At 46.7% G+C, this 20594-nt stretch overlaps 1 non-coding gene and 1 pseudogene across 1 annotated transcript; both read left to right on the top strand.

Annotated features, from left to right (window-relative positions):
* Window positions 1-19031: 19031 nt before the first annotated feature.
* On the top strand, window positions 19032-19185 carry LOC144677540 (5.8S ribosomal RNA). The gene has a single exon (XR_013575734.1). It is a non-coding gene; the product is annotated as a 5.8S ribosomal RNA (ribosomal RNA).
* Window positions 19186-20311: 1126 nt separating this feature from the next.
* Window positions 20312-20594, top strand: part of LOC144677541 (28S ribosomal RNA) — an 8351-nt pseudogene continuing 8068 nt past the window's right edge.

Here is a 20594-nt window from a genome sequence, read left to right as displayed (position 1 = left end):
TTTGGATCTGTTTTGATCTGGTGCACTCTGTTTGGCTCTGTTCGCCTTTGTGTTGCTCTGTTTGGATCTATTTTGCTCTCTGTCGCTCTGTTTGCCTCAGTTTTGCTCTGTTTTGCTCTGTTTGGATCTGCTTTGCTCTGTTTCGCTGAGTTTGCCTCAGTTTTTCTCTGTTTTGCTCTGTTTTGGATCTGTTTCGCTCTGTTGGGCTCTCTTTGGCTCTGTATTTCTATGTTTTGCTCTGTTTGGCTCTGTTTTGCTCTGTTTGGCTCTGTTGGGCTTTGCATGGCTCAGTTTTGCTCTGTTTTGCTCTGTTTGTCTCTGTTGAATCTTTTTGGCTCTGTTTGGTTCTGTTTGGCTCTCTTTGGCTCTGCTTGGATCTGTTTGGCTCTGTTTTCCCCTGTTTGGCTCCGTTTGGCTCCGTTTGGTTCTGTTTTGCTCTGTTTAGCTCTGTTTGTCTATGTTTCGCTATTTTTGGCTCTGTTTGTCTCTGTTTTGCTCTGTTTGGCTCTATTTCCTCTGTTTGGCTCTGTTTGCCTCTGGTTGTCTATGTTTTGCTATTTCTGGCTCTGTTTGGCTCTTTGTTGCTCTGTTTGGCGCTGTTTGGCTCTATTTGCTCTGTTGGGCTTTGTTTGGCTCTGTTTGTCTCTGCTTGGCTCTGTTTTGCTCTGTTGGGCTCTGTTTGGATCTGTTAGGCTATGTTCTGCTCTGGTTGGATCTGTTTGGTACTCTTTGGCACTGTTTGGATCTGTTTTGCTCTGTTTTGCTTTGCTTGGCTCTGTCTGGCTCTGTTTGGCCATGTTGTTTTCTGTTGGGTCTGTTTGGCTCTGTTTGACTCTGCTTGGCTCTGTTTTGCTCTGTTGGGCTCTGTTTGGCTCTGTTAGGCTATGTCTGCTTGTTTGGATCTGTTTGGTACTCTTTGGCACTGTTTGGATCTGTTTTGCTCTGTTTTGTTTTGCTTGGCTCTGTCTGGCTCTGTTTGGCTATGTTGTTCTCTGTTTGGGTCTGTCTGGCTCTGTTTGGCTCTGTTTTGCTCTGTCTGGCTCTGTTTGGTTCTGTTTGGCTCTGTTTGCCTCTTTTTGCTCTGTTTGGCTCTGTTTGGCTCTGTCTTGCACTGTGTGGCTCTGTTTTGCTCTGTTGTGCTCTGTCTAGCTCTGTTGGGCTTTGCTTGACTCTGTTTGACTGTACTTTGCACACCTTTGCTCTGCTTGGCTCCGTCTGGCCTTGTTAGCCTATGTTTTTCTCTGTTTGGGTCTGTTTGGCTCTGTTTGGCTCTGTTTCGCTCTGTTTTGCTCTGTTTTCCTCTGTGTCGCTCTGTCCTGCTCTGTTTGGCTCTGTTTGCCTCTGTTTCGCTCTGTCTTGCTCTGTATGGCTCTGTTCTGCTCTGTTTTGCTCTGTTTCGCTCTGCTTGGCTCTGTCTGACTCTGTTAGTCTATGTTGTTCCATTTTTTGCTCTGTTTGGCTCTGTTTGGCTCTCTTAGGCTATGTTCTGCTCTGTTTGGCAATGCTTCGCTCTGTCTGGATCTGTCTGAATCTGTTTGGCTCTCTTTGGCTCTGTTTTGCTCTGTTTTGCTCTGTATGGCTCTGTTCTGCTCTGTTTTGCTCCGTTTCGCTTGCTTGGCTCTGTCTGACTCTGTTAGTCTATGTTGTTCCATTTTTTGCTCTGTTTGGCTCTCTTAGGCTATGTTCTGCTCTGTTTGGCAATGCTTCGCTCTGTCTGGATCTGTCTGAATCTGTTTGGCTCTCTTTGGCTCTGTTTTGCTCTGTTTGGATCTGCTTGGCCCTGTTTCTCTCTGTTTCCCTCAGTTTTGCTCTGTTTTGCTCTGTTTGGCTCCGTTTGGATAAGTTTAGTTATTTTTGACTCTGTTTGGCTATGTTTGGCTCTGTCTTGCACTGTTTGGCCCTGTTTTGCTCTGTTGTGCTCTGTTTGGCTCTATTGGGCTTTGCTTGGCTCTGTTTGACTCTGCTTGGCTCTGGTTTCACTCTGCTTGGCTCTGTCTGGTTCTGTTAGGCTATGTTTTTCTCTGTTTGGATCTGTTTTGCTCTATTCTGCTCTGTTCTGCTCCGTTGGACTTTGTTTGTCTCTGTTTGAATCACCTTGGCTCTGTTTTCCTCTGTTTGGCTCTGTTTGGCACTGTTCATCTAACTTCCGCTCTGTCTGGCAATGCTTGGCTCTGTTTGCTCTGTTTCTCTCTGTTTCCCTCAGTTTTGCTCTGTTTGCTCTGTTTGGCTCTGTTAGGCTATGTTTTTGCTCTGCTTCGCTCTGTCGGGCTCTTTTTTGCTCTGTTTGGCTCTGTTTGCATCTGTTTCGTTCTTGTTGGCTCCGTGTGGCTCTGATGGGATTGGCATGGCTCTGTTTGACTGTGCTTGGCTCTGTTCTGCTCTGCTTGGCTCTGTCTGGCTCTGTTTGGCTATGTTTTCCTCTGGTTCTGTGTCGTTCTTTTTGGCTTTGTTTGGCTTTGTTTGGCTCTGTCTTGCACGGTTTGGCTCTGTTTGGCTCTGATGGGCTTTGCTTGGCTCTGTTTGACTGTGCTTGGATCTGTTTTGCTCTGCTTAGCTCTGTCTGGCTCTATCAGGCTATGTTTCCTCTGTTTGGTTCTGGTTTGGCTCTGTTTAGCTCTGTTTGGATCTGTTTGGTTCTGTTTGGATCTGTTTGGATCTGTTTCGCTCTGATTGCTTCAGTGTTGCTCTTTTTGGATCTGTTTTGCTCTGTTTGGCTCTATTGGGCTATGTTTTGTTTTGCTTGGCTCTGTTTCGATCCGTTTTGCTCTGTTTTGCTCTGTGTGGATCTGTTTGGTTCTGTTTGGCTCTGTTTGGATCTGTTTTGCTCTGTTTGGCTCTGTTTGGCTCTGTCCGTCTATGTTCCGCTCTGTCTGGCAATGCTTTGCTCTCTTTGGCTCTGTTTTGCTCGTTCTGGCTTTCTTTGGTTCTGTTAGGCTATGTTCTGCTCTGTCTGGCAATGCTTGGCTCTGTATCACTCTGTTTGGTTCTGTCTGGCTCTGTTTGGCTCTGTTTTGCTCAGTTTGGCTCTGCTTGCATCTGTTTGTCTCTGTTTTCCTCAGTTTTGCTCTGTTCTGCTCTGTTTGGCTCTGTTAGCCTATGTTTTGCTCTGCGTGGCTATGTTAGGCTCTGTTTTGCTCTGCTTGGCTCTGTTTCGATCTGTTTCATTCTTTTTGGCTCTGTTTCGCTATGCTTGGCTCTGTCTTGCACTGTTTGGCTCTGTTTGGCTCTGTTTGGCTCTGTTTGGATCTGTTTGGATCTGTTTGGTACTGTCTGGCTCTGTTTGGATCTATTTTGCCCTGTTTGGCTCTGTTAGGCTCTGTTTGGCTGTGTTTGCCTTTGTTTTGCTTTGTTTGGCTCTGTCTTGCTCTGTTTCGCTCTGTTTGGCTCTGTTTCCCTCTGTTTGCCTCAGTTTTTCTCTGTTTTGCTCTGTTTGGATCTGTTTTGCTCTGTTTGGCTCTGTTAGGCTATTTTGTGCTCTATTTGGATCTGTTTCACTTTGTTTGGATCTGTTTGGCTTTGTTTGGTTCTGTTTGGCTCTGTTTGAATCTGTTTGCCTCTGGTTTGCCCTGTTTGGCTCTGTTTGGCTTTGTTTTGTTCAGTTTTGCTCTGTTTTGCTTTCTTCATCTCTGTTTGGCTCGGTTTGCCTCTATTTGTCTATGTTTTGCTATTTTTGTCTCTGTTTTACTCTCTTTAGCTCTGTTTCAATCTGTTTTCCTCTGTTTGGCTCTTTTAGGCTCTGTTTTGCTCTGTTTGATTCTGTTTTGCTCTGTTTTGGCACTGCTTGGATCTGTTTGGCGCTGGTTTGCCCTGTTTGGCTCTGTTTGGCTCTGTTTGGTTTAGTTTTGCTCTGTTTTGCTCTGTTCTGCTCTGTTTGGCGCGGTTTGCCTCTATTTGTCTATGTTTTGCTATTTTTGTCTCTGTTTGTCTCTGTTTAGCTCTGTTTAGCTCTGTTTCCCTCTGTTTGGCTCTGTTTGCCTCTGTTTGTCTATGTTTTGCTATTTTTGACTCTGTTTGGCTCTGTTTTGCTCTCATTGGATCTGTTATGTTCTGTTTTGCTCTCTTTGGCTCTGTTTTGCTCTGTTTAGCGCTGTTGGGCTTTGTTTCGATCTGTTTGACTGTGCTTGGCTCTGTTTTGCTCTGTTGGGCTCTGTTTGGCTCTGTTAGGCTATGTTCTGCTCTGTCTGGCAATGCCTGGCTCTGTTTGGCTATGTTTGGAACTGTTGGGTTCTATTTGGCTCTGCTTGGATCTATTTTGCTCTGTTTGGCTCTGTTCCGCTCTCTTTGGCTCTGTTAAGTTATGTACTGCTCTGTTTGGCAATGCTTGGCTCTGTCCGGCTCTCTTTGGTTCTGTTTGGTTCTGTTTGGCTCTGTTTTTCTCTGTTTGGCTCTGTTTTGTTTTTTTGGGCTCTGTTTGACTCAGTTTGGATCTGTTTTGATCTGGTGCACTCTGTTTGGCTCTGTTCGCCTTTGTGTTGCTCTGTTTGGATCTGTTTTGCTCTCTGTCGCTCTGTCTGCCTCAGTTTTGCTCTGTTTTGCTCTGTTTGGATCTGTTTTGCTCTGTTTCGCTGAGTTTGCCTCAGTTCTTCTCTGTTTTGCTCTGTTTGGCTCTGTTTTGCTCTGTTTGGCTCTTTGGGCTTTGCTTGGCTCTGTTTTGCTCTGTTTGTCTCTGTTTGAATCTTTTTGGCTCTGTTTGGTTCTGTTTGGCTCTCTTTGGCTCTGCTTGGATCTGTTTGGCTCTGTTTTCCCCTGTTTGGCTCCGTTTTTGCTCTGTTTGGTTCTGTTTTGCTCTGTTTAGCTCTGTTTGTCTATGTTTCGCTATTTTTGGCTCTGTTTGTCTCTGTTTTGCTCTGTTTGGCTCTATTTTCCTCTGTTTTGCTCTGTTTGCCTCTGGTTGTCTATGTTTTGCTATGTCTGGCTCTGTTTGGCTCTTTGTTGCTCTGTTTGGCGCTGCTTGGCTCTATTTTGCTCTGTTGGGCTTTGTTTGGCTCTGTTTGTCTCTGCTTGGCTCTGTTTTGCTCTGTTGGGCTCTGTTTGGCTCTGTTAGGCTATGTTCTGCTCTGTTTGGATCTGTTTGGTACTCTTTGGCACTGTTTGGATCTGTTTTGCTCTGTTTTGCTTTGCTTGGCTCTGTCTGGCTCTGTTTGGCCATGTTGTTCTCTGGTTGGGTCTGTTTGGCTCTGTTTGACTCTGCTTGGCTCTGTTTTGCTCTGTTGGGCTCTGTTTGGCTCTGTTAGGCTATGTTCTGCTCTGTTTGGATCTATTTGGTACTCTTTGGCACTGTTTGGATCTGTTTTGCTCTGTTTTGCTTTGCTTGGCTCTGTTTGGCTATGTTGTTCTCTGTTTTGGTCTGTCTGGCTCTGTTTGGCTCTGTTTTGCTCTGTCTGGCTCTGTTTGGTTCTGTTTGGCTCTGTTTGCCTCTTTTTGCTCTGTTGGCCTCTGTTTGGCTCTGTCCGTCTATGTTCCGCTCTGTCTGGCTCTGTTTTGCTCTGTTTGGCTCTGTCTGTCTTTGCTTTTCTCTCTTTGGCTCTGTTTTGCTCGATCTGGCCCTCTTTGGTTCTGTTAGGCTATGTTCTGCTCTGTCTGGCAAGGCTTGGCTCTGTATCGCTCTGTTTGGTTCTGTCTGGCTCTGTTTGGCTCTGTTTTGTTCAGTTTGGCTCTGCTTGGATCTGTTTGTCTCTGTTTCCCTCAGTTTTGCTCTGTTCTGCTCTGTTTGGCTCTGTTAGCCGATGTTTTGCTCTGCGTGGCTCTGTTAGGCTCTGTTTTGCTCTGCTTGGCTCTGTTTGGATCTATTTCATTCTTTTTGGCTCTGTTTGGCTATGCTTGGCTCTGTCTTGCACTGTTTGGCTCTGTTGGGCTTTGCTTGGCTCTGTTTAACTGTGCTTGGCTCTGTTTTGCTCTGCTTGGCTCTGTCTGGCTCTGTTAGGCTATGTTTGTCTCTGTTTGGGTCTGTTTGGCTCTGTTTTGCTCTGTTTGGATCTGTCTGGTTCTGTTTGGATCTGTTGTGCTCTATCTTGCCCTGCTTGGCTCTGCTCCGCTCTGTTTGGATCTGTTTTGCTCTGTTTGGATCAGTTTTGCTCTGTTGGACTTTGTTTGGCTCTGTTCGTCTATGTTCCGCTCTGTCTGGCAATGCTTGGCTCTGTTTGGCTCTGATTGCATTTGCTTTGCTCTGCTCGGCTCTGTTTGGATCTGTTTTGCTCTGTTTGGCTCTGTTTGGATCAGTTTAGTTCTTTTTGGCTGTATTTGGCTATGTTTGGCTCTGTCTTGCACTGTTTGGCCCTGTTTTGCTCTGTTGTGCTCTGTTTGGCTCTGTTGGCTTTACTTGGCTCTTTTTGACTCTGCTTGGCTCTGTTTCACTCTGCTTCGCTCTGTCTGGTTCTGTTAGGCTATGTTTTTCTCTGTTTGAGTCTGTTTGGCTCTGTTTGGATCTGTTTTGCTCTATTTTGCTCTGTTTTGCTCTGTTCTGCTCTGTTGGACTTTGTTTGTCTCTGTTTGAATCACTTTGGCTCTGTTATCCTCTGTTGGGCTCTGTTTGGCTCTGTTCATCTATGTTCCGCTCTGTCTGGCAATGCTTGGCTCTGTTTGGCTCTGTTTGCCTTTGCTTTGCTCTGTTTGGCTCTGTTTTGCTCTGTTATGCTCTGATTGCTTCGGTTTTGCTCTGTTTTGCTCTGTTTGGATCTGTTTTGCTCTGTCTGGCTCTGTCTTGCACTGTTTGGCTCTGTTTGGCTCTGTTTTGCTCTGTTTTGCTCTGTTTCGCTCTGTTGGGCTCTGTTTGACTCTTCTTGGCTCTGTTTCACTCTGCTTGGCTCTGTCTGGCTCTGTTAGGCTATGTTTTTCTCTGTTGGGGTCTGATTGGCTCTGTTTTGCTCTGTTTAGCTCTGTTCGGATCTGTGTCGCTTTTTTTGGCTTTGTTTGGCTATGTTTGGCTCTGTCTTGCACGGTTTGGCTCTGTTTGTCTCTGATGGGCTTTGCTTGGCTCTGTTTGACTGTGCTTGACTCTGTTTTGCTCCGCTTGGCTCTGTCTGGCTCTATTAGGCTATGTTTTCCTCTGTTTGGTTCTGTTTGGCTCTGTTTGGCTCTGTTTCGCTCTGTTTGGATCTGTTTGGTTCTGTTTGGCTCTGTTTTGCTCTGTTTCACTCTGATTGCTTCAGTATTGCTCTCTTTCGATCTGTTTTGCTCTGTTTGGCTCTGTTGGGCTATGTTTTGTTCTGCTTGGCTCTGTTTGGATCTGCTTTGCTCTGTTTTGCTCTGTGTGGATCTGTTTGTTTCTGTCTGGCTCTGTTTGAATCTGTTTTGCTCTGTTTGGCTCTTTTCGGCTCTGTTTTGCTCTGTTTGGCTCTGCTTGGATCTGTTTGGCTCTGGTTTGCTCTGTTTGGCTCTGTTTGTCTCTGTTTTGTTCAGTTTTGCTCTGTTTTGCTCTCTTCATCTCTGTTTGTCTCTGTTTCCCTTTGTTTGGCTCCGTTTGCCTCTGTTTGTCTATGTTTTGCTATTTTTGCCTCTGTTTTGCTCTGATTGGATCTGTTTTGCTCTGTTTTGCTCTCTTTGGTTCTGTTCTGCTCTGTTTGGCGCTGTTTGGCTCTGTTTTGCTCTGCGGTGCTCTGTTTGGCTCTGTTGGGCTTTGTTTCGATCTGTTTGACTGTGCTTGGCTCTGTTTTGCTCTGTTGGGCTCGTTTAGCTCTGTTAGGCTATGTTCTGCTCTTTCTGGCAATGCCTGGCTCTGTTTGGCTATGTTTCATTCTGTTTGGCTCTGCTTGGCTCTGTTTTGCTCTGTTTGGCTCTGTTTTGTTTTTGGGCTCTGTTTGACTCAGTTTGGCTCTGTTTTGATCTGGTGCACTCTGTTTAGCTCTTTTCGCCTTTGTTTTGCTCTGTTTGGATCTGTTTTGCTCTGTTTGGCACTGTCAGGCTATTTTTTGCTTTGTCTCTGTTTAGCTCTGTTTGGCTCTGTTTCACTCTGTTTGGCTCTGTTTGGCTCTGTATGGATCTGTTTCGCTCCGTTTGCCTCAGTTTCGCTCAGTTTTGCTCTGTTTGGATCTGTTTGGTCTGTTTGGTTCTGTCCGGCTATTTTTTGCTCTGTCTCCGTTTAGCTCTCTTTGTCTCTGTTTAGCTCTGTTTGGCTCTGTTTGGCTTTGCTTGGCTCTGTTTTGCTCTGTTTTGCTCTGTTTGGCTCTGTTTGGATCTGTTTGGGTCTGTTTGGTTCTGTTTTGCTCTGTTTTGCTCTATTTGTCTCTGTGTGGCTCGGTTTGCCTCTGTTTTGCTCTGTTTGGCTCCGTTTTGCTCTGTTAGGCTATGCTTTGTTCCGTTTGGCTCTGTTTGGGTCTGTCTGGCTCTGTTTGGCTCTGATTTGCGCTGTTATGCTCTGTTGTGCTCTGTTTGGCTCTGTTTGGCTCTGTTCTGCTCTGTTTTGCTCTGTTTTGCTCTGTTGTGGTCTGTTTGGGTTTGTTGTGCTCTGTTCGGCTCTGTTTGGCTGTGTTCTGCTCTGTTCTGCTCTGTTCTGCTCTGTTCTGCTCTGTTTTGCTCTGTTATGCTCTGTTGTGGTCTGTTTGGGTTTGTTGTGCTCTGTTCGGCCCTGTTTGGCTCTGTTTTGCTATGTTTTGCTATTTTTGCCTCTGTTTGGATCTGTTTTGCTCTGATTGGATCTGTTTTGCTCTGTTTTGCTCTCTTTGGCTCTGTTCTGCTCTGTTTGGCGCTGTTTGGCTCTGCTTTGCTCTGCGGTGCTCTGTTTGGCTCTGTTGGGCTTTGTTTCGATCTGTTTGACTGTGCTTGGCTCTGTTTTGCTCTGTTAGGCTATGTTCTGCTCTGTCTGGCAATGCCTGGCTCTGTTAGGCTCTGTTTGGAACTGTTGGGTTCTATTTGGCTCTGTTTGGATCTATTGTGCTCTGTTTGGCTCTGTTTTGCTCTGTTTGGCTCTGTTAGACTATTTTGTGCTCTGTTTGGACCTGTTTGGCTTTGTTTGGATCTGTTTGGCTCTATTTGGTTCTGTTTGGCTCTGTTGAATCTGTTTTGCTCTGTTTGTCTTTTTTAGGCTCTGTTTAGCTCTGTTTGGCTCTGCTTGGATCTGTTTGGCTCTGGTTTGCTCTGTTTTGCTCTGTTTGCTCTCTTCATCTCTGTTTGGCTCAGTTTGCCTCTATTTGTCTATGTTTTGCTATTTTTGTCTCTGTTTTACTCTCTTTAGCTCTGTTTGTCTCTGTTTCCCTCTGTTTGGCACTGTTTGCTTCTGTTTTGCTCTCTTTGGCTCTGTTCTGCTCTGTTTGGCGCTGTTTGGCTCTGTTTTACTCTGCAGTGCTCTGTTTGGCTCTGTTGGGCTTTGTTTTGCTCTGTTTGACCGTGCTTCACTCTGTTTTGCTTTGTTGGGCTCTGTTTGGCTATGTTTGGAACTGTTGGGTTCTATTTGGCTCTGCCTGGATCTATTTTGCTTTGTTCTGCTCTGTTTGGCTCTGTTAGGCTATGTACTGCTCTGTTTGGCAATGTTTGGCTCTGTCTGGCTCTCTTTGGTTCTGTTTGGCTCTGTTTTGCTCTGTTTGGCTCTGTTTTGTTTTTTTGGGCTCTGTTTGACTCAGTTTGGTTCTGTTTTGATCTGGTGCACTCTGTTTGGCTCTGTTCACCTTTGTTTTGCTCTGTTTGGATCTGTTTTGCTCTCTGTCACTCTGTTTGCCTCAGTTTTGCTCTGTTTTGCTCTGTTTGGATCTGTTTTGCTCTGTTTGCTCTGTTTGGCTCTGTATGGCTCTGTTTCGCTCCGTTTGCCTCAGTTTCACTCAGTTTTGCTCTGTTTGGATCTGTTTAGCTCTGTTTGGCTCTGTTTTGCTCTGTTTCGCTCTGTTTTGTTTTATTTGGCTCTGTTTGACTCATTTTGGCTCTGTTTTGATCTGGTGCCCTCTGTTTGGCTCTGTTCACCTTTGTTTTCCTCTGCTTGGATATGCATTGCTCTCTTTCGCTCTGTTTGCCTCAGTTTTGCTCTGTTTTGCTCTGTTTGGCTCTGTTTGGCTATTTTTTGCTCTGTCTCTGTTTAGCTCTGTTTAGCTCTGTTTGGCTCTGTTTGGTTTTTTTGGGCTCTGTTTGACTCAGTTTGGTTCTGTTTTGATCTGGTGCACTCTGTTTGGCTCGGTTCGCCTTTGTTTTGCTCTGTTTGGATCTGTTTTGCTCTCTGTCACTCTGTTTGCCTCAGTTTTGCTCTGTTTTGCTCTGTTTGGATCTGTTTTGCTCTGTTTCGCTCCGTTTGCCTCAGTTTCGCTCAGTTTTGGTCTGTTTGGATCTGTTTAGTTCTGTTTTGCTCTGTTTGGCTCTGTTTTGCTCTGTTTGGCTCTGTTTTGTTTTATTTGGCTCTGTTTGACTCATTTTGGCTCTGTTTTGATCTGGTGCCCTCTGTTTGGCTCTGTTCACCTTTGTTTTCCTCTGCTTGGATGTACATTGCTCTCTTTCGCTCTGTTTGCCTCAGTTTTGCTCTGTTTTGCTCTGTTTGGCTCTGTTTGGCTCTGTTTGGCTCTGTATGGCTCTGATTTGCTCTGTTTGGCTCTGTTTAGCACTGTTTGACTCTGTTTGGCTCTGTTGGGCTTTGCTGGGCTCTTTTTTGCTCTGTTTTGCTCTGTTTGGCTCTCTTTGGATCTGTTGGCCTCTGTTTGGTTCTGTTTTGCTCTGTTTTGCTCTGTTTGTCTCTGTTTGGCTCGGTTTGCCTCTGTTTGTCTCTGTTTGGCTCGGTTTGCCTCTGTTTGTCTCTGTTTCGCTATTTATCGCTCTGTCTGGCTCTGTTTTGCTCTGTTTGGCTCCGTTTTGCTCTGTTAGGCTATCTTTTGTTCTATTTGGCTCTGTTTAGGTCTGTCTGGCTCTGTTTGGCTCAGTTCTGCTCTGTTTTGCTCTGTTTTGCTCTGTTATGCTCTGTTGTGGTCTGTTTGGGTTTGTTGTGCTCTGTTCGGCCCTGTTTGGCTCTGTTTTGCGATGTTTTGCTATTTTTGCCTCTGTTTGGATCTGTTTTGCTCTGATTGGATCTGTTTTGCTCTGTTTTGCTCTCTTTGGCTCTGTTCTGCTCTGTTTGGCGCTGTTTGGCTCTGTTTTGCTCTGCGGTGCTCTGTTTGGCTCTGTTGGGCTTTGTTTCGATCTGTTTGACTGTGCTTGGCTCTGTTTTGCTCTGTTAGGCTCTTTTTGGCTCTGTTAGGCTATGTTCTGCTCTGTCTGGCAATGCCTGGCTCTGTTTGGCTCTGTTTGGAACTGTTGGATTCTATTTGGCTCTGTTTGGATCTATTGTGCTCTGTTTGGCTCTGTTTTGCTCTGTTTGGCTCTGTTAGACTATTTTGTGCTCTGTTTGGTTCTGTTTGGCTCTGTTTGAATCTGTTTTGCTCTGTTTGGCTCTTTTAGGCTCTGTTTTGCTCTGTTTGGCTCTGCTTGGATCTGTTTGGCTCTGGTTTGCCCTGTTTGGGTCTGTTTGGCTCTATTTTGTTCAGTTTTGCTCTGTTTTGCTCTCTTCATCTCTGTTTGGCTCTGTTTGCCTCTATTTGTCTATGTTTTGCTATTTTTGTCTCTGTTTTAGTCTCTTTAGCTCTGTTTGTCTCTGTTTCCCTCTGTTTGGCTCTGTTTGCCTCTGTTTGTCTATGTTTTGCTATTTTTGCCTCTGTTTTGCTCTGATTGATCTGTTTTGCTCTGTTTTGCTCTGATTGGATCTGTTTTGCTCTGTTTTGCTCTCTTTGGCTCTGTTCTGCTCTGTTTAGCGCTGTTTGGCTCTGTTTTGCTCTGCAGTGCTCTGTTTGGCTCTGTTGGGCTTTGTTTCGCTCTGTTTGACTGTGCTTGGCTCTGTTTTGCTCTGTTGGGCTCTGTTTGGCTATGTTTGGAACTGTTGGGTTCTATTTGGCTCTGCCTGGATCTATTTTGCTTTGTTCTGCTCTGTTTGGCTCTGTTAGGCTATGTACTGCTCTGTTTGGCAATGCTTGGCTCTGTCTGGCTCTCTTTGGTTCTGTTTGGCTCTGTTTGGCTCTGTTTTGCTCTGTTTGGCTCTGTTTTGTTTTTTTGGGCTCTGTTTGACTCAGTTTGGCTCTGTTTTTATCTGGTGCACTCTGTTTGGCTCTGTTCACCTTTGTTTTGCTCTGTTTGGATCTGTTTTGCTCTCTGTCGCTCTGTTTGCCTCAGTTTTGCTCTGTTTTGCTCTATTTGGCATGTCAGGCTATTTTTTTCTTTGTCTCTGTTTAGCTCTGTTTGGCTCTGTTTCACTCTGTTTGGCTCTGTTTGGCTCTGTATGGCTCTGTTTCGCTCCATTTGCCTCAGTTTCGCTCAGTTTTGCTTTGTTTGGATCTGTTTAGCTCTGTTTGGCTTTGTTTGGCTCTGTTTTGTTCTTTGGCTCTGTTTGACTCAGTTTGGCTCTGTTTTGATCTGGTGCACTCTGTTTGGCTCTGTTCACCTTTGTTTTGCCCTGTTTGGATGTGTATTGCTCTATTTCGCTCTGTTTGCCTCAGCTTTGCTCTGTTTTGCTCTGTTTGGATCTGTTTTGCTCTGTTTGGCTCTGTTAGGCTATTTTTTGCTCTGTCTCTGTTTAGCTCTGTTTAGCTCTGTTTGGCTCTGTTTGGCTCTGTATGGCTCTGTTTTGCTCTGTTTGGCTCTGTTCGGCTCTGTTTGGCTCTGTTGGGCTTTGCTTGGCTCTGTTATGCTCTGTTTTGCTCTGTTTAGATCTGTTAGCCTCTGTTTGGTTCTGTTTTGCTCTGTTTTGCTCTGTTTGTCTCTGTTTGGCTCGGTTTGCCTCTGTTTGTCTCTGTTTGGCTCGGTTTGCCTCTGTTTGTCTCTGTTTCGCTATTTATGGCTCTGTCTGGCTCTGTTTTGCTCTGTTTGGCTCCGTTTTGCTCTGTTAGGCTATGTTTTGTTCTGTTTGGCTCTGTTTGGGTCTGTCTGGCTCTGTTTGGCTCTGTTTTGCGCTGTTATGCTCTGTTGTGCTCTGTTTGGGTATGCTGTGCTCTGCTCGGTCTTGTTGGGCTCTGATCTGCTCTGTTTGGCTCTGTTTGCCTCTGTTAGGATATGTTTTGGTCTGTTTGGCTCTGTTTGGTCCTGTTCTGCTCTGTCTGGCTCTGTTATGCTCTGTTGTGCTCTGTTTGACTCTGTTTGACTCTGTTTGGCTCTGTTTGGCTCTGTTTGACTCTGTTTGGCACTGTTTTGCTCTGTTAGACTCTCTTTGGCTCTGTAAGGCTATATATTGGTCTGTTGGACTCTGTTTGGCTCTGTTTTGCTTTGTTAAGCTCTGTTGCGCTCTGTTTGGTTCTGTTTTGCACTGTTTGTCTCTGTTTAGCTCTGTCTGGCTCTGTTTCACTCTGTTTGGCTCTGCTTGGCTCTGTATCGCTCTGTTTCGCTGAGTTTGCCTCAGTTCATCTCTGTTTTGCTCTGTTTGGATCTGTGATGCTCTGTTTGGCTCTGTTAGGCTATTTTGTGCTCTGTTTGTCTCTGTTTAGCTCTGTTTGGCTCTGTTTCACTCAGTTGGGCTCTCTTTGGCTCTGTATGTCTCTGTTTTGCTCTGATTGGCTCTGTTTTGCTCTGTTTGGCTCTGTTTGGACTCTGCTTGGCCTGTTTTGCTCTGTTGGGCTCTGTTTGGCTCTGTTACGCTATGTTCTGCTCTGCTTGGATCTGTTTGGTACTCTTTGGCACTGTTTGGATCTGTTTTGCTCTGTTATGCTTTGCTTGGCTCTGTCTGGCTCTGTTTGGCTATGTTTTTCGCTGTTTGGATCTGTTTTGCTCTGTTTTGCTCTCTTTGGCTCTGTTCTGCTCTGTTTGGCGCTGTTTGGCTCTGTTTCGCTCTGTTGGGCTCTCTTCGGCTCTGTATGTCTCTGTTTTGCTCTGTTCGGCTCTGTTTTGCTCTGTTTGGCTCTGTTTGACTCTGCTTGGTTCTGTTTTGCTCTGTTAGGCTCTGTTTGGCTCTGTTAGGCTATGTTCTGCTCTGTTTGGATCTGTTTGGTACTCTTTGGCACTGTTTGGATCTGTTTTGCTCTGTTGTGCTTTGCTTGGCTCTGTCTGGCTCTGTTTGGCTATGTTTTTCTCTGTTTGGGTCTGTTTGGCTCTGTTTGGGTCTGTTTTGCTCTGTCTGGCTCTGTTTGGTTCTGTTTGGATCTGTTTGTCTCTGTGTCCCTCAGTTTTGCTCTGGTTTGCTCTGTTTGGCTCTGTCCTGCACTGTTTGGCTCTGTTTTGCTCTGTTGTGCTCTGTCTAGCTCTGTTGGGCTTTGCTTGGCTCTGTTTGACTTTACTTTGCACTGTTTTGCTCTGCATGGCTCTGTCTGGCTTTGTTAGCCTATGTTTTTCTCTGTTTGGGTCTGTTTGGTTCTGTTTAACTCTGTTTGGATCTGTTTTGCTCTGTTTTCCTCTGTTTGGCTCTGTCCTGCTCTGTTTGGCTCTGTTTGCCTCTGTTTCACTCTGTTTTGCTCTTTATGGCTCTGTTCTGCTCTGTTTTGCTCTGTTTCGCTCTGCTTGGCTCTGTCTGACTCTGTTAGTCTATGTTGTTCCATTTTTTGCTCTGTTTGGCTCTGTTAGGCTATGTTCTGCTCTGTTTGGCAATGCTTCGCTCTGTCTGGATCTGTCTGAATCTGTTTGGCTCTCTTTGGCTCTGTTTTGCTCTGTTTGGCTCTGTTTGGCCCTGTTTCTCTCTGTTTCCCTCAGTTTTGCTCTGTTTGGCTCTGTTTGGCTCTGCTAGGCTATGTTTGCTCTGCTTGGCTCTGTTTGGATCTGTTTTGCTCTGTTTGGATCAGTTTAGTTCTTTATGGCTCTGTTTGGCTATGTTTGGCTCTGTCTTTCACTGTTTGGCCCTGTTTTGCTCTGTTGTGTTCTGTTTGGCTCTGTTGGGCTTTACTTGGCTCTGTTTGACTCTGCTTGGCTCTGTTTCGCTCTGCTTGGCTCTGTCTGGTTCTGTTAGGCTATGTTTTTCTCTGTTTGGGTCTGTTTGGCTCTGTTTGGATCTGTTTTGCTCTATTTTGCTCTGTTTTGCTCTGTTCTGCTCTGTTGGACTTTGTTTGTCTCTGTTTGAATCACTTTGGCTCTGTTTTCCTCTGTTGGGCTCTGTTTGGCACTGTTCATCTATGTTCCGCTTTGTCTGGCAATGCTTGGCTCTGTTTGTCTCTGTTTGTCTCTGTTTCCTTCAGTTTTGATCTGTTTTGCTCTGTTTCGCTCTGTTTGGATCTGTTAGGCTATGTTTTGCTCTGCTTGGCTGTCAAGCTGTTTTTTGCTCTGTTTGTCTCTGTTTGGATCTGTTTCATTCTTTTTGGCTCTGTTTGGCTCTGATGGGCTTTGTTTGGCTCTGTTTGACTGTGCTTGGCTCTGTTTTGCTCGGTTTGGCTCTGTTCTGCTCTGTTTGGCTCTCTTTTGCTCTGTTTTGCTGTGTTTCGCTCTGCTTGGCTCTGTCTAGCTCCGTTTGAATCACTTTGGCTCTATTTTGCTCTGTTGGGCTCTGTTTGGCTCTGTCCATCTATGTTCCGCTCTGTCTGGCAATGCTTGGCTCTGTTTGGCTCTGTCTGCCTTTGCTTTGCTCTGTTTGGCTCTGTTATGCTCGATCTGGTTCTCTTTGGTTCTGTTAGGCTATGTTCTGCTCTGTCTGGCAATGCTTGGCTCTGTATCGCTCTGTTTGGTTCTGTCTGGCTCTGTTTGGCTCTGTTTTGCTCAGTTTGGCTCTGCTTGGATCTGTTTGTCTGTTTCCCTCAGTTTTGCTCTGTTCTGCTCTGTTTGGCTCTGTTAGGCTATGTTTTGCTCTGCGTGGCTCTGTTTGGCTCTGTTTTGCTCTGTTTGGCTCTGTTTGGATCAGTTTCATTCTTTTTGGCTCTGTTTGGCTATGCTTGGCTCTGTCTTGCACTGTTTGGCTCTGTTTGGCTCTGTTGGGCTTTGCTTGGCTCTGTTTAACTGTGCTTGGCTCTGTTTTGCTCTGCTTGGCTCTGTCTGGCTCTGTTAGGCTATGTTTGTCTCTGTTTGGGTCTGTTTGGCTCTGCTTGGATCTGTTTGGCTCTGGTTTGCTCTGTTTTGCTCTGTTTTGCTCTCTTCATCTCTGTTTGGCTCAGTTTGCCTCTATTTGTCTATGTTTTGCTATTTTTGTCTCTGTTTTACTCTCTTTAGTTCTGTTTGTCTCTGTTTCCCTCTGTTTGGCACTGTTTGCCTCTGTTTGTCTATGTTTTGCTATTTTTGCCTCTGTTTGGCTCTGTTTTGCTCTGATTGGATCTGTTTTGCTCTGTTTTGCTCTCTTTGGCTCTGTTCTGCTCTGTTTGGCGCTGTTTGGCTCTGTTTTGCTCTGCAGTGCTCTGTTTGGCTCTGTTGGGCTTTGTTTCGCTCTGTTTGACCGTGCTTCGCTCTGTTTTGCTCTGTTGGGCTCTGTTTGGCTATGTTTGGAACTGTTGGGTTCTATTTGGCTCTGCCTGGATCTATTTTGCTTTGTTCTGCTCTGTTTGGCTCTGTTAGGCTATGTACTGCTCTGTTTGGCAATGCTTGGCTCTGTCTGGCTCTCTTTGGTTCTGTTTGGCTCTGTTTTGCTCTGTTTGGCTCTGTTTTGTTTTTTTGGGCTCTGTTTGACTCAGTTTGGTTCTGTTTTGATCTGGTGCACTCTGTTTGGCTCTGTTCACCTTTGTTTTGCTCTGTTTGGATCTGTTTTGCTCTCTGTCACTCTGTTTGCCTCAGTTTTGCTCTGTTTTGCTCTGTTTGGATCTGTTTTGCTCTGTTTGGCTCTGTTTGGCTCTGTATGGCTCTGTTTCGCTCCGTTTGCCTCAGTTTCACTCAGTTTTGCTCTGTTTGGATCTGTTTAGCTCTGTTTGGCTCTGTTTTGCTCTGTTTCGCTCTGTTTTGCTCTAATTTGCCCTGCTTGGCTCTGTTCTGCTCTGTTTGGATCTGTTTTGCTCTATTTGGCTCTGTTTTGCTCTGTTGGACTTTGTTTGGCTCTGTTCGTCTATGTTCCGCTCTATCTGGCAATGCTTGGCTCTGTTTGGCTCTGTTTGCCTTTGCTTTGCTCTGTTTGGCTCTGTTTGGATCTGTTTATCTTTGTTTCCCTCAGTTTTGCTCTGTTCTGCTCTGTTTGGCTCTGTTAGGCTATGTTTTGCTCTGCGTGGCTCTGTTTGGCTCTGTTTTGCTCTGCTTGGCTCTGTTGGGATCTGTTTCATTCTTTTTGGCTCTGTTTGGCTCTGTTGGGCTTTGCTTGGCTCTGTTTTACTGTGCTTGGCTCTGTTTTGCTCTGCTTAGCTCTGTCTGGCTCTGTTAGGCTATGTTTGTCTCTGTTTCGGTCTGTTTGGCTCTGTTTCGCTCTGATTGCTTCAGTTTTGCTCTGATTGGATCTGTTTTGCTCTGTTTGACTCTGTTTGGCTCTGTAAGGCTATATATTGGTCTGTTGGACTCTGTTTGGCTCTGTTTTGCTTTGTTATGCTCTGTTGCACTCTGTTTGGCTCTGTTTCACTCTGTTTGGCACTGTTTGCTTCTGTTTGGCTCTGTTTGGCTCTGTTCTGCTCTGTTTGGCTCTGTTCTGCTCTGTTTTGCTCTGTTTGGCTGTGTTGGACTTTGTTGGGCTCTGTTTGCATCACTCTGACTCTGTTGTGCTCTGTTAGGATCTGTTTGGCTCTGTTATGCTATGTTCCACTCTGTCTGGCAATGCTTGGCTCTGTTTGGCTCTGTTTGGCTATGTTTGTCTTTGTTTTGCTCTGTTTGGCTCTGTTTTGCTCTGTTTCGCTCTGTTTCACTCTGTTTCCCTCTGTTTGCCTCCGGTTTTCTCTGTTTTGCTCTGTTTTGGATCTGTTTTGCTCTGTTTGGCTCTTTTAGGCTATTTTGTGCTCTGTTTGGATCTGTTTGGCTTTGTTTGGTTCTGTTTGGCTCTGTTTCAATCTGTTTTCCTCTGTTTGGCTCTTTTAGGCTCTGTTTTGCTCTGTTTGATTCTGTTTTGCTCTGTTTGGCACTGCTTGGATCTGTTTGGCGCTGGTTTGCCCTGTTTGGCTCTGTTTGGCTCTGTTTGGTTTAGTTTTGCTCTGTTTTGCTCTGTTCTGCTCTGTTTGGCGCGGTTTGCCTCTATTTGTCTATGTTTTGCTATTTTTGTCTCTGTTTGTCTCTGTTTAGCTCTGTTTAGCTCTGTTTCCCTCTGTTTGGCTCTGTTTGCCTCTGTTTGTCTATGTTTTGCTATTTTTGACTCTGTTTGGCTCTGTTTTGCTCTGATTGGATCTGTTTTGCTCTGTTTTGCTCTCTTTGGCTCTGTTCTGCTCTGTTTGGCGCTGTTTGGCTCTGTTGGGCTTTGTTTCGATCTGTTTGACTGTGCTTGGCTCTGTTTTGCTCTGTTGGGCTCTGTTTGGCTCTGTTAGGCTATGTTCTGCTCTGTCTGGCAATGCCTGGCTCTGTTAGGCTATGTTTGGAACTGTCGGGTTCTATTTGGCTCTGTTTGGATCTATTTTGCTCTGTTTGGCTCTGTTTTGCTCTGTGTGGCTCTGTTAGGCTATGTTCTGCTCTGTTTGGCAATGCTTGGCTCTGTCTGGCTCTGTTTGGTTCTGTTTAGCTCTGTTTGGCACTGTTTTGCTCTGTTTGGCTCTGTTTGGACCTGTTTGTCTCTGTTTCCCTTAGCTTTGCTCTGTTTTGCTCTGTTTGGCTCTGTCAGAACTGAGATTGAGCGGCGGTTGGGTCCGCCAGCTGTGTGCGAGAGAATGTACCTGTCTTCCCGCTTTGCGCCCGCTATGCCTTCCGCCACCCTGCCGGCGGGTGTTGGTGCGTTGGTATCGCTTGCTGCTCTGCGGGGCTTGTACCCCACTCAACGTGTTGTTGGCTCCCTTCTAGCTCTCTCTCTCGGCCTTCCTGCCAGATGGTGGCATCAGAGGTCCTGCCTCTGATGGCTGCGGTGTGTGACAGCATGGCTCCTGCTCCGCCGTTCTCCTTTCTGGCCGCCATGCCACGCCTCGCGAGCACCCTGACCATGGATGCTCATTTGTGAAAGGCCTCGCTTGTTGATTTAGTGACTGATTTGGTGGGCCTCGACTCGCTGGGGCCGTGCCCTTGGATGGGGCTTCCCGTCGCCTTGTCAGGAAGCGTTCGGCGCGGTCTGGGCTCGGCTTCTTCGCGGGAGGATCCAACCAACAACTCTGTACAACTCTTAGCGGTGGATCAATCGGCTCGTGCGTCGATGAACAACGCAGCTAGCTGCGAGAATTAATGTGAATTGCAGGACACATTGATCATCGACACTTTGAACGCACTTTGCGGCCCCGTGTTCCTCCCGGGGCTACGCCTGTCTGAGGGTCGATTGACGATCAATCGCACTCGCCTGCTCAGCGAGAGCACGGCTGGGGTGTCACAGAGAGCCAGTCCTCTTTGTCCCTCTAAATGCAGACCCAGAGTTCTCCACCCTTGGAGAGTTTGACCTTTTGGTCTCCACGGCCTCGGTCTCGGCCTCCGGGCGAATGCATGAGACGTGGAACCATTAGTGGCCCAGCCGCCTTTGTTCCTGGCACGGCTGTCATCGGGTTGCAAAACGAATTTGACTGCTTTGCTGCCGGGGCTGCTTGCTCCTCCAGGCTCGGGCCAGGGTTGACCCTCTGTCGGTGTCGTGGGAAAGATGCAGCAGAGTTGGGCATGCTGAGTGCATCGGCCGAAAGAGAAGTGAGAGAGAGAGAGGTAGAGAGAGGTTTGTGGTGCTTTCCATTGTGTGGTTCGAGTGATTGGTGCCTGTCGTGCTGGTATCCCTGGCTTCAGGTGCAGGCTGTACCGTAGGTGGTGGAGGGGAGCTTGACGCAGTGACTGGGGCTGGTCTTGCTTGCCTGTGTTTCTGGCCGGTGGTGTGTTCACTTCGGCGGTTGGTGGCATTTTGTTCATGAGTGCACCTGGGGTGGTAGTTGGCTTGCGCCGCTGCTTCGTGTTGCGCTGGAGTTCAGTCTCCTTCCACACGTCGTTGGTGCCGGCCTTCCGCCGCCGCGGGGTTCGCGTCCAGTTGCCTTACCGTCTGGTGAACACCTACCCTAGTCAGTGCCTGGCACGCAGTCTCGGCCCTCCTGTCTCTTGCTGCCTGCTTTCGTCACAACACCCGACCCGGGTACGGTTGCTGCTTTGCACGATGCCTCTGATGCCTTCTGCCACTTGCACACACCGTTCCGCAACTCTTATCCCCCGTGGGGGGCTCAGTGATGTCGGCTCGCAGGTCTGGCCATTCCACCGATCTCGCACCTCTTTATCCTCTCACTCCCGAGTAAAGCCTTGCATTTCAAAACCCCCAACTGTGCGTGGTGCTCCCTTTCCACATCGGGACACTGCCATCGGTGGCTCTGGAAGAGAATTGTTCCGAGCCCATTACCTCCCTGATCGCCGGCAGCAGAGTTGCGCCGCGCGTGGCTTGGAGGAGGTTAACGGCCGGCCGGTGACGCCTATTTGGCTACAACCTCAGATCAGACGTGCAACCCGATGAATTTAAACATATTACTAAGCAGAGGAAAAGAAACTAACAAGGATTCCCCTAGTAACTGCGAGTGAAAAGGGAACAGCCCAGCGCCGAATCCCCGCTCGCCTGGCGGGCGCGGGAAATGTGGCGTAAAGAAGACCATTCTCTGACGACACTCCGGGGCCCAAGTCCTTCTGATCGAGGCTTAGCCTGAGGATGGTGTGAGGCCGGTAGCGGCCCCTGGCTCGTCGGGATCAGCTCTTCTTGGAGTCGGATTGCT

The sequence above is a fragment of the Cetorhinus maximus genome, unplaced genomic scaffold (assembly GCF_964194155.1).
Source record: "Cetorhinus maximus unplaced genomic scaffold, sCetMax3.hap1.1 HAP1_SCAFFOLD_2648, whole genome shotgun sequence".
In the NCBI taxonomy this organism is placed as follows: domain Eukaryota; kingdom Metazoa; phylum Chordata; class Chondrichthyes; order Lamniformes; family Cetorhinidae; genus Cetorhinus; species Cetorhinus maximus.
Note: the sequence above shows the minus strand (reverse complement) of the source record. Positions and strands in the feature narration are given on the sequence as shown.